We start from the raw sequence: 9,922 nt of genomic DNA, 5'->3' as shown, positions 1-9,922 counted from the left end.
TCTTCAGGGCTGCCGATAGTGGGATTCGAACCTACTATCTCCCGGGTGCAAGCTCACAGTCGCGCGCCTCTACGCGCACGGCCAACTCGCCCGGTCAGAGACTCTTTAACAGGCAATATTTTATGACAATCAATGGAGCTATTACTCTTTAAGTAGGATGAGAAAATTTGATTTCTGTATTGTTCTGGGTGAGATTTACTAAGCAATGGAATACCTTCCAAACTGGCATCGCTTTCCAACTTTATTCGTTTTCCAAAGCTATTATTTATGGCTCGTTAGTATGTAACTGATCAAGAGAGCATAGTAACATACTGTCTGACTGGAAATGCTGTTATCAGGATAGACTTCATTTTCATTATCATATTATATTCTGCTGGCCTTACATATCTAGAATCACGATTGCTTGACATTTAGACCGATTTTTCACTTGATGTTCAGAGATTTTGATCAATCTGTGAGCACTTATTGTCTGTATCATTATGAACAGCTAGTGGGTTGTGATGACTGGTAGTGTCGGCATATCTATTTAAAAGTGATTTGCCATTATGAATTTTAAGATAGCGCATAACGGAACATCTACCTCATTTTGTGATGCAACAAATGTGGTAAATAATCAGTGGGCCTGTTCATGCTAACTGTGTGAGCTGTCAAGTAAAATGGCTAATAAGTTATGAAAATTCTGCACAAAGAAGGAGATAGAATGGAATACAAAACCGCTGTTGAAGTAAGAAATTTTAGTTAATATGGTATCTGTAGAGTAAACTTGTGGCCTCGTCCCTAGGTGGTGCTGCTATTTTTAGGCGTACGCCCATTGGAGGTGAGCTGTATGAACCATTTTTGCCCCATACCAGCCCTCCTGCCTTTCTTAAATATCTGGCAGTACCGGGAATCGAATCCAAGCAACCGCGGAAGGCAGCTAATTGTGCTAACCATTACTCTTCCGAGGCGGACTGTAGTACTAGTGAATACTCGTAAATAATAACCACAAATTTATACAAATTAAATATAAACATCCTTTCCAAACTGACAAATATAATTCAAAATACAATCAACTGGTGTCACTGACATTAGCATTCACTGAAAAATCACTTTACTAAAGGTATCTAAAATGAGGAGTAAACAATAAAAAGTATAACTCAGCAAATAAACAACAAGGAAAATATATTACTATGCTGCTCTATTCACAGTAAAGAAAGCTCAGAGGGATCCCAAACACTGTCACTTATTCATTTTTAAAATTGTTAGATTCTTCGGTCTGCTGAAACTAATTTTTAATAAATAAACGTATAAACTACCTGAAAAATAAAACATGTGTTAACATAATTATATCTGAAAAAGCTTATTTAAATATAACAGTTTACAATCCTGATCTAAATATATATAGCCACAATTGTAAAAGTTTTGCAATTCGTAAGAATAGTAGAGAGCTAAAATTTCACAAAATTCGGTTATTAAAAAGTCACCTGCAACGTAATAATAATAATAACAATCATAATTAATAATAAATTAACTATTCAGTTTAGGACCTTCATCGAAAACCTCGACATTTTTACCTCAAAGCTTTTGCGAGGACCAATTTTCTCAATCTCGGTTTCTAATAATAAAAAAAAATAATAATAATAATAATAATAATAATAATAATAATAATAATAATAATAATAATAATACTAATAATAATAATAATTGACCTACGAAGGAAAATTGCATACAGGATTGAAATCAAAATTGGGCAGAAATCAGAGGAAGCGTCAGTAATGACGTTAGATGATATAACCTACAACACACGAGAGGTTTGAGAGAGAATCAGTGCCAATTGCCCCAATGTTAACAAGGACGCTGATCGAATTCCGGTAGTAGCATCTAGCATAAAACACAGCGCAAGCCAGAGAGGAGGGAAAGTCATCCTTGTTTACGATCCCAGGACTGGCCGGATATCACGCGCGCACTACATGGCCCAGCAGGGGTTGTTGTGGGGGAAGGGGTGGAGGTCTATAATGGCCACCATCCTCCCAGCCTGTGTATCGGCTCTTTGCTACGCAACGTGCTGGGAATATTAATTTAGCAACGTTACCCGTTTTCAATAACATATAATGGCATTACTCTAGATATCTGATGGTCATTGGAGACAGACGCGCTCTGATGGTAGAGTGGAGGGGAATACCCTTCTCTAAGAATTTACCGTGCAGCATTACTCCACAGAGCAATAAGTGGCGTGGTTGCATCCTCTTCGACACTAGTGCGTATTACACCCATTATAAACGTGATAGGGCAGCAAAATAACACGGTACCGAGCTCGATAGCTGCAGTCACTTATGGGCGGCCAGTATCCAGTAATCGGGAGATAGTGAGTTCGAACCCCTCTGTCGGCAGTCCTGAATATGGTTTTTCGTAGTTCCCCATTTTCACACCAGGCAAATGCTGGGGATGTACCTTAATTAAGGTCATGGTCACTTCTTTCCCATTATTAGGCCTTTCCTATCCCATCGTCGTCATAAGACGTATCTGTGTCGGTGCGACGTAAAGGAAATAGCAAATATATATCATGGTTGTGTTTTGAAGATGTAGACGTGTGAAATGAGTGGATCACTTCTGATCTCGTTAACTACTCAACATTGAATTACGGCCTAGGTCAGAACTAGGATTGTGAAAATTTAATAATTTTATGGAGGGATGTTAACATAGAGATCACCAGTTCTATATTCCACTAAAGTAAGAGTCTTCCTACATTGAAAAAAATAAGAAAATCCAGAAAACGTGGTAAAAATGACATGTAGTGCGGTAAAGTGAAAGCCTTCATAGGGGGTCGAAAATGTAAAACCGTCGGAACAGAGACGAATAGGGATTTTCTTAAGAGAGATCGGACAGAAAATATAAAATATAAGACCATGGCAAAAAATAACATGGACAAGGTCCGAGTTCCGTGCGAGAAGAGGTATGGTAACTATCATGGGGTAATAAATAATTTTGCACTTCCCAAAACGGCGTTCCCGTGTTTGTTGAAACATTATCGGAGATTCTGCGCCTAGTATAATATTTTCTGTCCACGTTCATTTTTCCATTATCAGTTGTATGAGGCTGTATTTGTGACTTCTGAAGATGTGGCCGTAATTAAGCTGTTTTTCTACGTTTTGGGAAGGATAATGATTTGCATGATTTCCCACTATGACGTCGTACCGTGTCGATGTGGGTAAGATCTACTCATAGAGTCTTGAACATTCTGCGAGATTATTATGCAGATGAAATGACCATGTACTATTGGTTTGTGGAAGAATAGAAAGGAAAGACAAAATATGGGACTGTATTATGTCACCAGATGTATTATTAATATTATTCAAAAGGAGAGTCATGCAGGGAGATTCTTTCAGCCCCCACTATTTTCTCCCTATGTTTGAATCTACTGTCTAGGCAGTTGAAAAGAAGTGGAATAGAGTTTGAGGTGTGTCCTGGTTAGATGAAGCAAAACGCTTTTCATTGATTATACATGAATGACTTAAAAGTCAATGCTTAACGCATGAAGGCATCTGCATGATCTAATAGACCGTTTGCAGGAGTTCAGCGTAAACATAGCGATCGAAATTGGTATAATATAATAACGTTATTGGTTTTACGTCGGAGACACCGAGATGCCGGAATTTCGTCCCGCGGTAGCTCCTTTACGTGCCGGTAAATCTACCGACATGGGGCTGACTTATTTGAGTACCTTCAAATACCACCGGACTGAGCCAGGATCAAACCTGCCCGCTTCGACTCAGAAAGCCAGCACATTAACCAACTGAGACACTCAGCCCGGCTGGAACTTGGACTGGACCAATGTAAGGCAATCTTTCTGACACAGGGAAGCTTGATGTAACGGTGGACTCTGACATAGGTCTAGATGATATCACAAGAGCGTATGGATGAAGGATATATACACAAGTGCCTGGGTTTTCTTCACGTTAGCCACACTCAGACAAAAACTCATTTCTAGGAAACTTTACGTGTTCGTATGAAGGATTTTTGAAACCATTTCTAGTTGCAGGTAAGACGCTCAAATTCGAACACATGCACTTAAGAATTCATTTGGAATTTTCAAATGGTCTAGAATAGATCTGGAACAAATTTAACGGATTGTACGAGTGGTAATGACAAAATATCGATTGCACCATCGAAGTGCAGTCGTTCAGCGCATTTCACTGCCACGATATGAAAGCGGTTGAGGCGTTAATAATCTCGTAAATGCCCAAAGCATGCAACTGAAATGTCGCTATGTTCACATCCCCGTACGCTAAACCAGCCTACGTCAACCGTACGTTGTGGGACTTATGGCTTATTCATGGTTCACTTCAAGATCGCATCAATGCTAGGGGGAACTACAGAAAGCATATTTTAAACAAGAATGTGGCAGATGAACGGTGTCGAAGATGCACCTCAACAGCAGGAATCAACAAAAACTTCAATGGTGGTTGTCTAATGTTGGTCGGTGTGGAATACACAAAGAGCCACAGTGATGTATCCAAAACCTTGCATCATGAACTTGCAGTGCCATGTAGACTCTAGCTATAACTATCAGCCATCCTTCATGTATGAAAACGAGGAGTACGAAGTGTACCAGGACAGATCTATTTAACTGACCAGAAAATCTTGACAAATCGATTTGATACTATCTTCAATGAGCGTTGCCTACTTGATATGTATTTCTGTCCCACTGAAACATAATATCAAAACATTATGGGCGGAGGAAATTTATAGTACGCTGCACTGGGAGAAGAGATTAAAAAGTTGTGGAGAATACATCGCACAAGAGTGATACCCGCGGTGGTGTGAGCGACATGTATCGTCCCAACGCGCTGCTAAGAGATCTGGAAGAATTAGGAATGAAGCATCTAATTCTAAGAACCCAGAGAGCAGTTTTGATAAAGACGTGTCACACGGTTAGATTGTTTTTCTCACAACAATGATTTACGAGATACTTGATTGTATAATCCGTGTTTTGAAAATTGAGTTGAACAACATTTATATGTTGCAAGGGCCGATGACCTAGCTGTTAGACCCTTTAAACAACAAACATCATCGTCATATAATTGTGTTGTATATATGAGAAAATAAAGGAACAATAATAACATACGTTTTACTTAAAGGATATTGTCAATTACAATTTTAATCAGTATTTTATTGAAAGGCGTTTAACATTATTTGTTAGGCTACAAACAAATTTTTAGAATGTAAGAGATTGATATCATTACAAATTATCCCTGCTATTGGCTTTGACTGTCAATATTATTTTATCTCGTACAGCGACAGTTGTATCGCAGGCCATACACATGGACCCCCAGGGGCTCTGAACTTTGGAGCGTGGGTTGGCGACCACGGGGCCCTTAGCTGAGTCCTGGCATTGCTTCCACTTACTTGTGCCAGGCTCCTCACTTTCACCTATCCTATCCGACCTCCCTTGGTCAACTCTTGTTCTTTTCCGACCCCGACGCTATTAGGTTTGCGAGGGCTAGGGAGTCTTTCATTTTCACGCCCTTCGTGGCCCTTGTCTTCCTTTGGCCGATACCTTCATTTTTCGAAGTGTCGGATCCCTTCCATATTTTTTCTCTGATTAGTGTTATATAGAGGATGGTTGCCTAGTTGTACTTCCTCTTAAAACAATAATCACCACCACCACCACCACCATACACATGGGGTAACATAGCTGTGGAAATATAGTTCCTATTTACCTTTGCACCAGAAGGGTCTATATATCAAAGTGATGGTAGAAAGAGGTGTCGTTTGCTTTTATGGAATAAAATTCCATTCACATATGTCTGAGATAACCTGAGATAAATTTTCCATTAAAACAAACTTTTCATGTGATGTGTTCTGCGGCGTGCAGCTTGACACATGTATAGCCCGAGCGGGGGATGAGGGATTGGGGGAGAAACATGGACACATCAGCAGTAACGTGTGGTGGTTGATTTTGATAGCATGGTGCAGTATGGCTCATGATGTGACACATGGATTGCCCTATCGACTGAAACAACATTCACAAAGAAGTTTAACTACATTCTGGAAAGGAATGACGAGTACACTCAGATTGTAAAATATTGGCTCACAAATTCCTTTAATATAGAGTCCTCCTTGGTTACTAATAGTGGATTAAGATATAACAGTTCACAGACTGGTTCACAGGATTATTCAAATTAGAACAAAGCAAAACTCAATTTAGCTTCATCAAAGTGGTTTAGTTAGGCCGAACGTTACTTTTTATTATCCGTTAAGGTTACAGTATGTTGGTCACAGCACCGTTTCGATGTGATATCCTAGCCTTTCCTCAAGGGACGTGATGATCGAGTGACTTCGTTCCTGGCCTGTTACAAGACGGCCGTGTTTCGAATTCGGCCAATGCATGCGATATTGAAAAGTCATGTCCATGTGATTCGTGTTCCGGGTAAAACAAGAGGTCCCGTGGTTATGATCACGATAACTACAGTCATGTAAAACTTCAGGATTCCCGATTGTCATTTTCTCCTTTTATGTATTACAATCATCATTAAATGAGATATGTTAGGAATTATTGTTTTCATTCCTTCCCTGAAGGGGATGGTGGGCCTTCTGAAGGGAAATGCCATCTCTGAGGCCAGGAAGATGTGATACGCAGAAGGAAATGTTCGGAGAAGGTGAGAGGGTTGGCGGCCATGGCCTATATTAGGAACTGTCCCAGCATTCGCCTTAGTGCAGGAGAATGGAAAATCACAGAAAACCATTCTCAGGACAGCTGACGGTGGGGACCAGCCACTCGGAGTGCAGAGCCGTCGAACCACTGACTAACCGTGGGCACCTGTAGGCCGAAGCCCATTCTGCAACCACCGACCTTAGAGATAATTATATTGGTAAGTAAAAACCACAACGGTATAAGTGTATTTTTGTGAAAAATTTATTAAGTGAACTTTAGCCACGGAATATGGTCATACTTTAGAATGTTAGTGAGATTCGATTAAATACAGTCAGCTGCCGTTATTTACCGATAACCAGGCGATTGGAGCGTGTAGTTGTGAGCTTGCATCCGGGAGATAGTGGGTTCGAACTCCAGTGTCGGCAGTCGTGAAGATGGTTTTCCAAGGATTCCCATTTTCACACCAGGAAAATGCTGGGGGATGTACCTTAATTAAAGCCACGGCCGATACTTTCCCGATTCTAGCGCTTTATCATCCTTCCGCTAAAACCTTCGACATGTTAGTGCGACAAGTAGAAAAAGGACAAAAAGAAAACATTACAGAAAAGTAAACGATTACATGAAGCGCGAATCTGAACAGGGAGTGGTACGTACGTGCTACGGCTCGATATTAGACAAAAAGTTCAAGTTGTGTAGGAAGGGAAACGGAACAGTGAATTATAGTCGCAACTCACGAGTGTAGTAGGGGCTGTGCTCTGCGGTCTGCTAACGAGTGAGGATCGCGAACAGAACAGAACGGTCGACCATCCCTCCACGACACCTCGTCGACAGGAGCAATATCGATCGAGCAATTCGTACTTTAATTGGAACTCCCTTTTTTTTTTCTTTCAGTGCAAGAACTTGTTAATTACCTCAGAAGGATTAATTATGCCAGTAACCTGAGAAAACTACAGTGAACTTATTTACATACCAACAACAGTACTCCTTGGCTCCTTAATACTAAGATGGTGCCCTCAACAGGTGGCTGTTACTATTTGTTGATCGACGGAGTATTCTTGTATCTATCTGTCTTACAGTACAGGCCAGAGCAATAGGCCTGTGTAGTATGCACCGGTGTCTCAGTCCCATTTTTGTCTGCGACAGTACGGAAGTTGTCAAAGTTTTTTTTTACTAGTTGCTTTACGCCGCACAAACATAGATCGGTCTTATAGTGACGATGAGATAGGAAAGGGCTAGGAGTGGGAATTAAGCGGCCGTGGTCTTAATTAAGGCACAGCCCGAGCGTTTGCCTGGTGCGATAATGGGAAGCCCCGGAATACCATTTTCAGGGCTGCCAACAGTAGGGTTTTAATCCCATTATCTTTCATTGCTGCTGCTGAAGTAAGGTTGGTTCTGACTAATGACGTTTGAAACCTAAGTAGTGTACCTGTATGTTATGAATGGCTGGGCGTATTGAAATAGCACTTTTGGTCCAATGAGGAAGGCAATGGCAAACCATCTAACTCCTCATCTTGCCTAATAAACCTCATTTTAGCGCCGTCAGCAGTTTTTTACGGGTTTCTTTTAACTTCATAAACTTTGATGACATTATTCGAGGATCCAGTCAGACTTCGAACTGGCAACCTAACAGACAGCTTTGAGAATACTGAAGTATTCTCCTTCGTCTGATGGCTTCAGATGCACAGTCGCTAAGCCATCGTCATTCATCAGTTCATTAAATAGCGGATTCAATCTCAGACGACGTCAATGACATTTGGGCAAAGTTCAAATGCGACAACTCCGTGCCATTGTTTTCTAGCAAGTATAAGAGCTTCTGAAGAATGACACTCTTACACACGATTTGAAGGGTTGTAAAACAATATCATTGCTTTTACGAAGGAATGTATTCAAAAATAATATTGCACAACCATCTGAATATATAGGCATGTGGTACTACTTCAGATATGATTCTTCGTTATTAGAGGATGATTCAAATGATTGCGCAAAATATGAAATAGCACATAGAGGAATATGTAGTCTAGGACGAAACACTGATTGAGGAAAGAATGAGAATTTAGGTATCAGATTCCCAGGCTATGTTTTATTTGCCTATAAAAGTCTTGCCACGTTTGCACATGGAGAGGAAATAACCTAGACCTGTCACCCCGATTCCAGCTCAGAATGCTTTAATATACGTAGGTAAATCCAAATGTTAGGTGTACTTGCATGAAACACAGCGTATGGATCTTTAATTCCTTTAATTTGTTATAGTGAAAATAATTTCTTTTTGTACTATCTGTACCATGGATATACACCCGGAGCCGTTCATCTTTCTTATTCGATCAAATGTACGTCTCTTGGGCCTGCATTCGTATAGTCGCATTTCCTGGTGTTGTCATCTTACTCACATTTTGACTAAAACTGGCCAACCACTCAATATTCTACGTATACTTGTGCGTACCTGGTGGCGTGCAGACCCTGCAATACTATTGATATTGTATCGATCTCTCATACATTCAGTCATTGATTACGGAAGCATTCTATATGGAAACGCCTCACAATTCGTCCTTCAGAAAATCAACATTCTTGAGAATCGTGCTATGAGGATAAGCCTGGGTGCCACGTGATAAACACCTATAATGCACTGGTGACAGTGGCTGCTGAGATGCCATACCATACACGCTGTGAGATTCTCTATAAGAAATTCCTTTTTCATCAGCTATTACTGTACTCCAGAGACTAGAAGCTCTTACATCGCAACACATCAGAAGAGCTTGCTACGAATCACCTCTCCTTCTGCAGTGTTACAAACAATTGGCAAATATTCTTCCTCTCACTCTGAAACGATCAAGTATTCCTGGATTCGAGTATCAGTACAATCGTACTTTCAGTAATTTACGTATGTTCTACCGAGAACGCTTCCCACAGATATGCTATGAATATTCCTTCAGTGTGGCCAGGTTATATGTGCATCTTTACTGGTGGCTCTAAATACGAGGACGTCGTCGGATTTGCGTACTACTGTCTGCAAACTGAATAAAAAAGCCAAGTACTCTTGACAGACTGAGGCATCCATCCATTTAGCGATCAGATAAGCCCTAAGGTTTTGTTACGCAGTCATGCACTCATCATAACCGATTTGAAAAGTGTTCTCCAAAGACTTCAGAATCCTTAATGGAATAGTCATACACGTGCCAATTTCTATGAATTAATCGGAATTACGTTATATTTACAATTAACAGGTCATCAAGTAGCGTTTCTTTGGATCAAAGGATATTCTGGCATTTTTGGCAACGAGAAAGCTAACGA

This window comes from Anabrus simplex, chromosome 1, assembly GCF_040414725.1.
Source record: "Anabrus simplex isolate iqAnaSimp1 chromosome 1, ASM4041472v1, whole genome shotgun sequence".
Classification (NCBI taxonomy): domain Eukaryota; kingdom Metazoa; phylum Arthropoda; class Insecta; order Orthoptera; family Tettigoniidae; genus Anabrus; species Anabrus simplex.
This window is presented reverse-complemented; position numbering follows the sequence as displayed.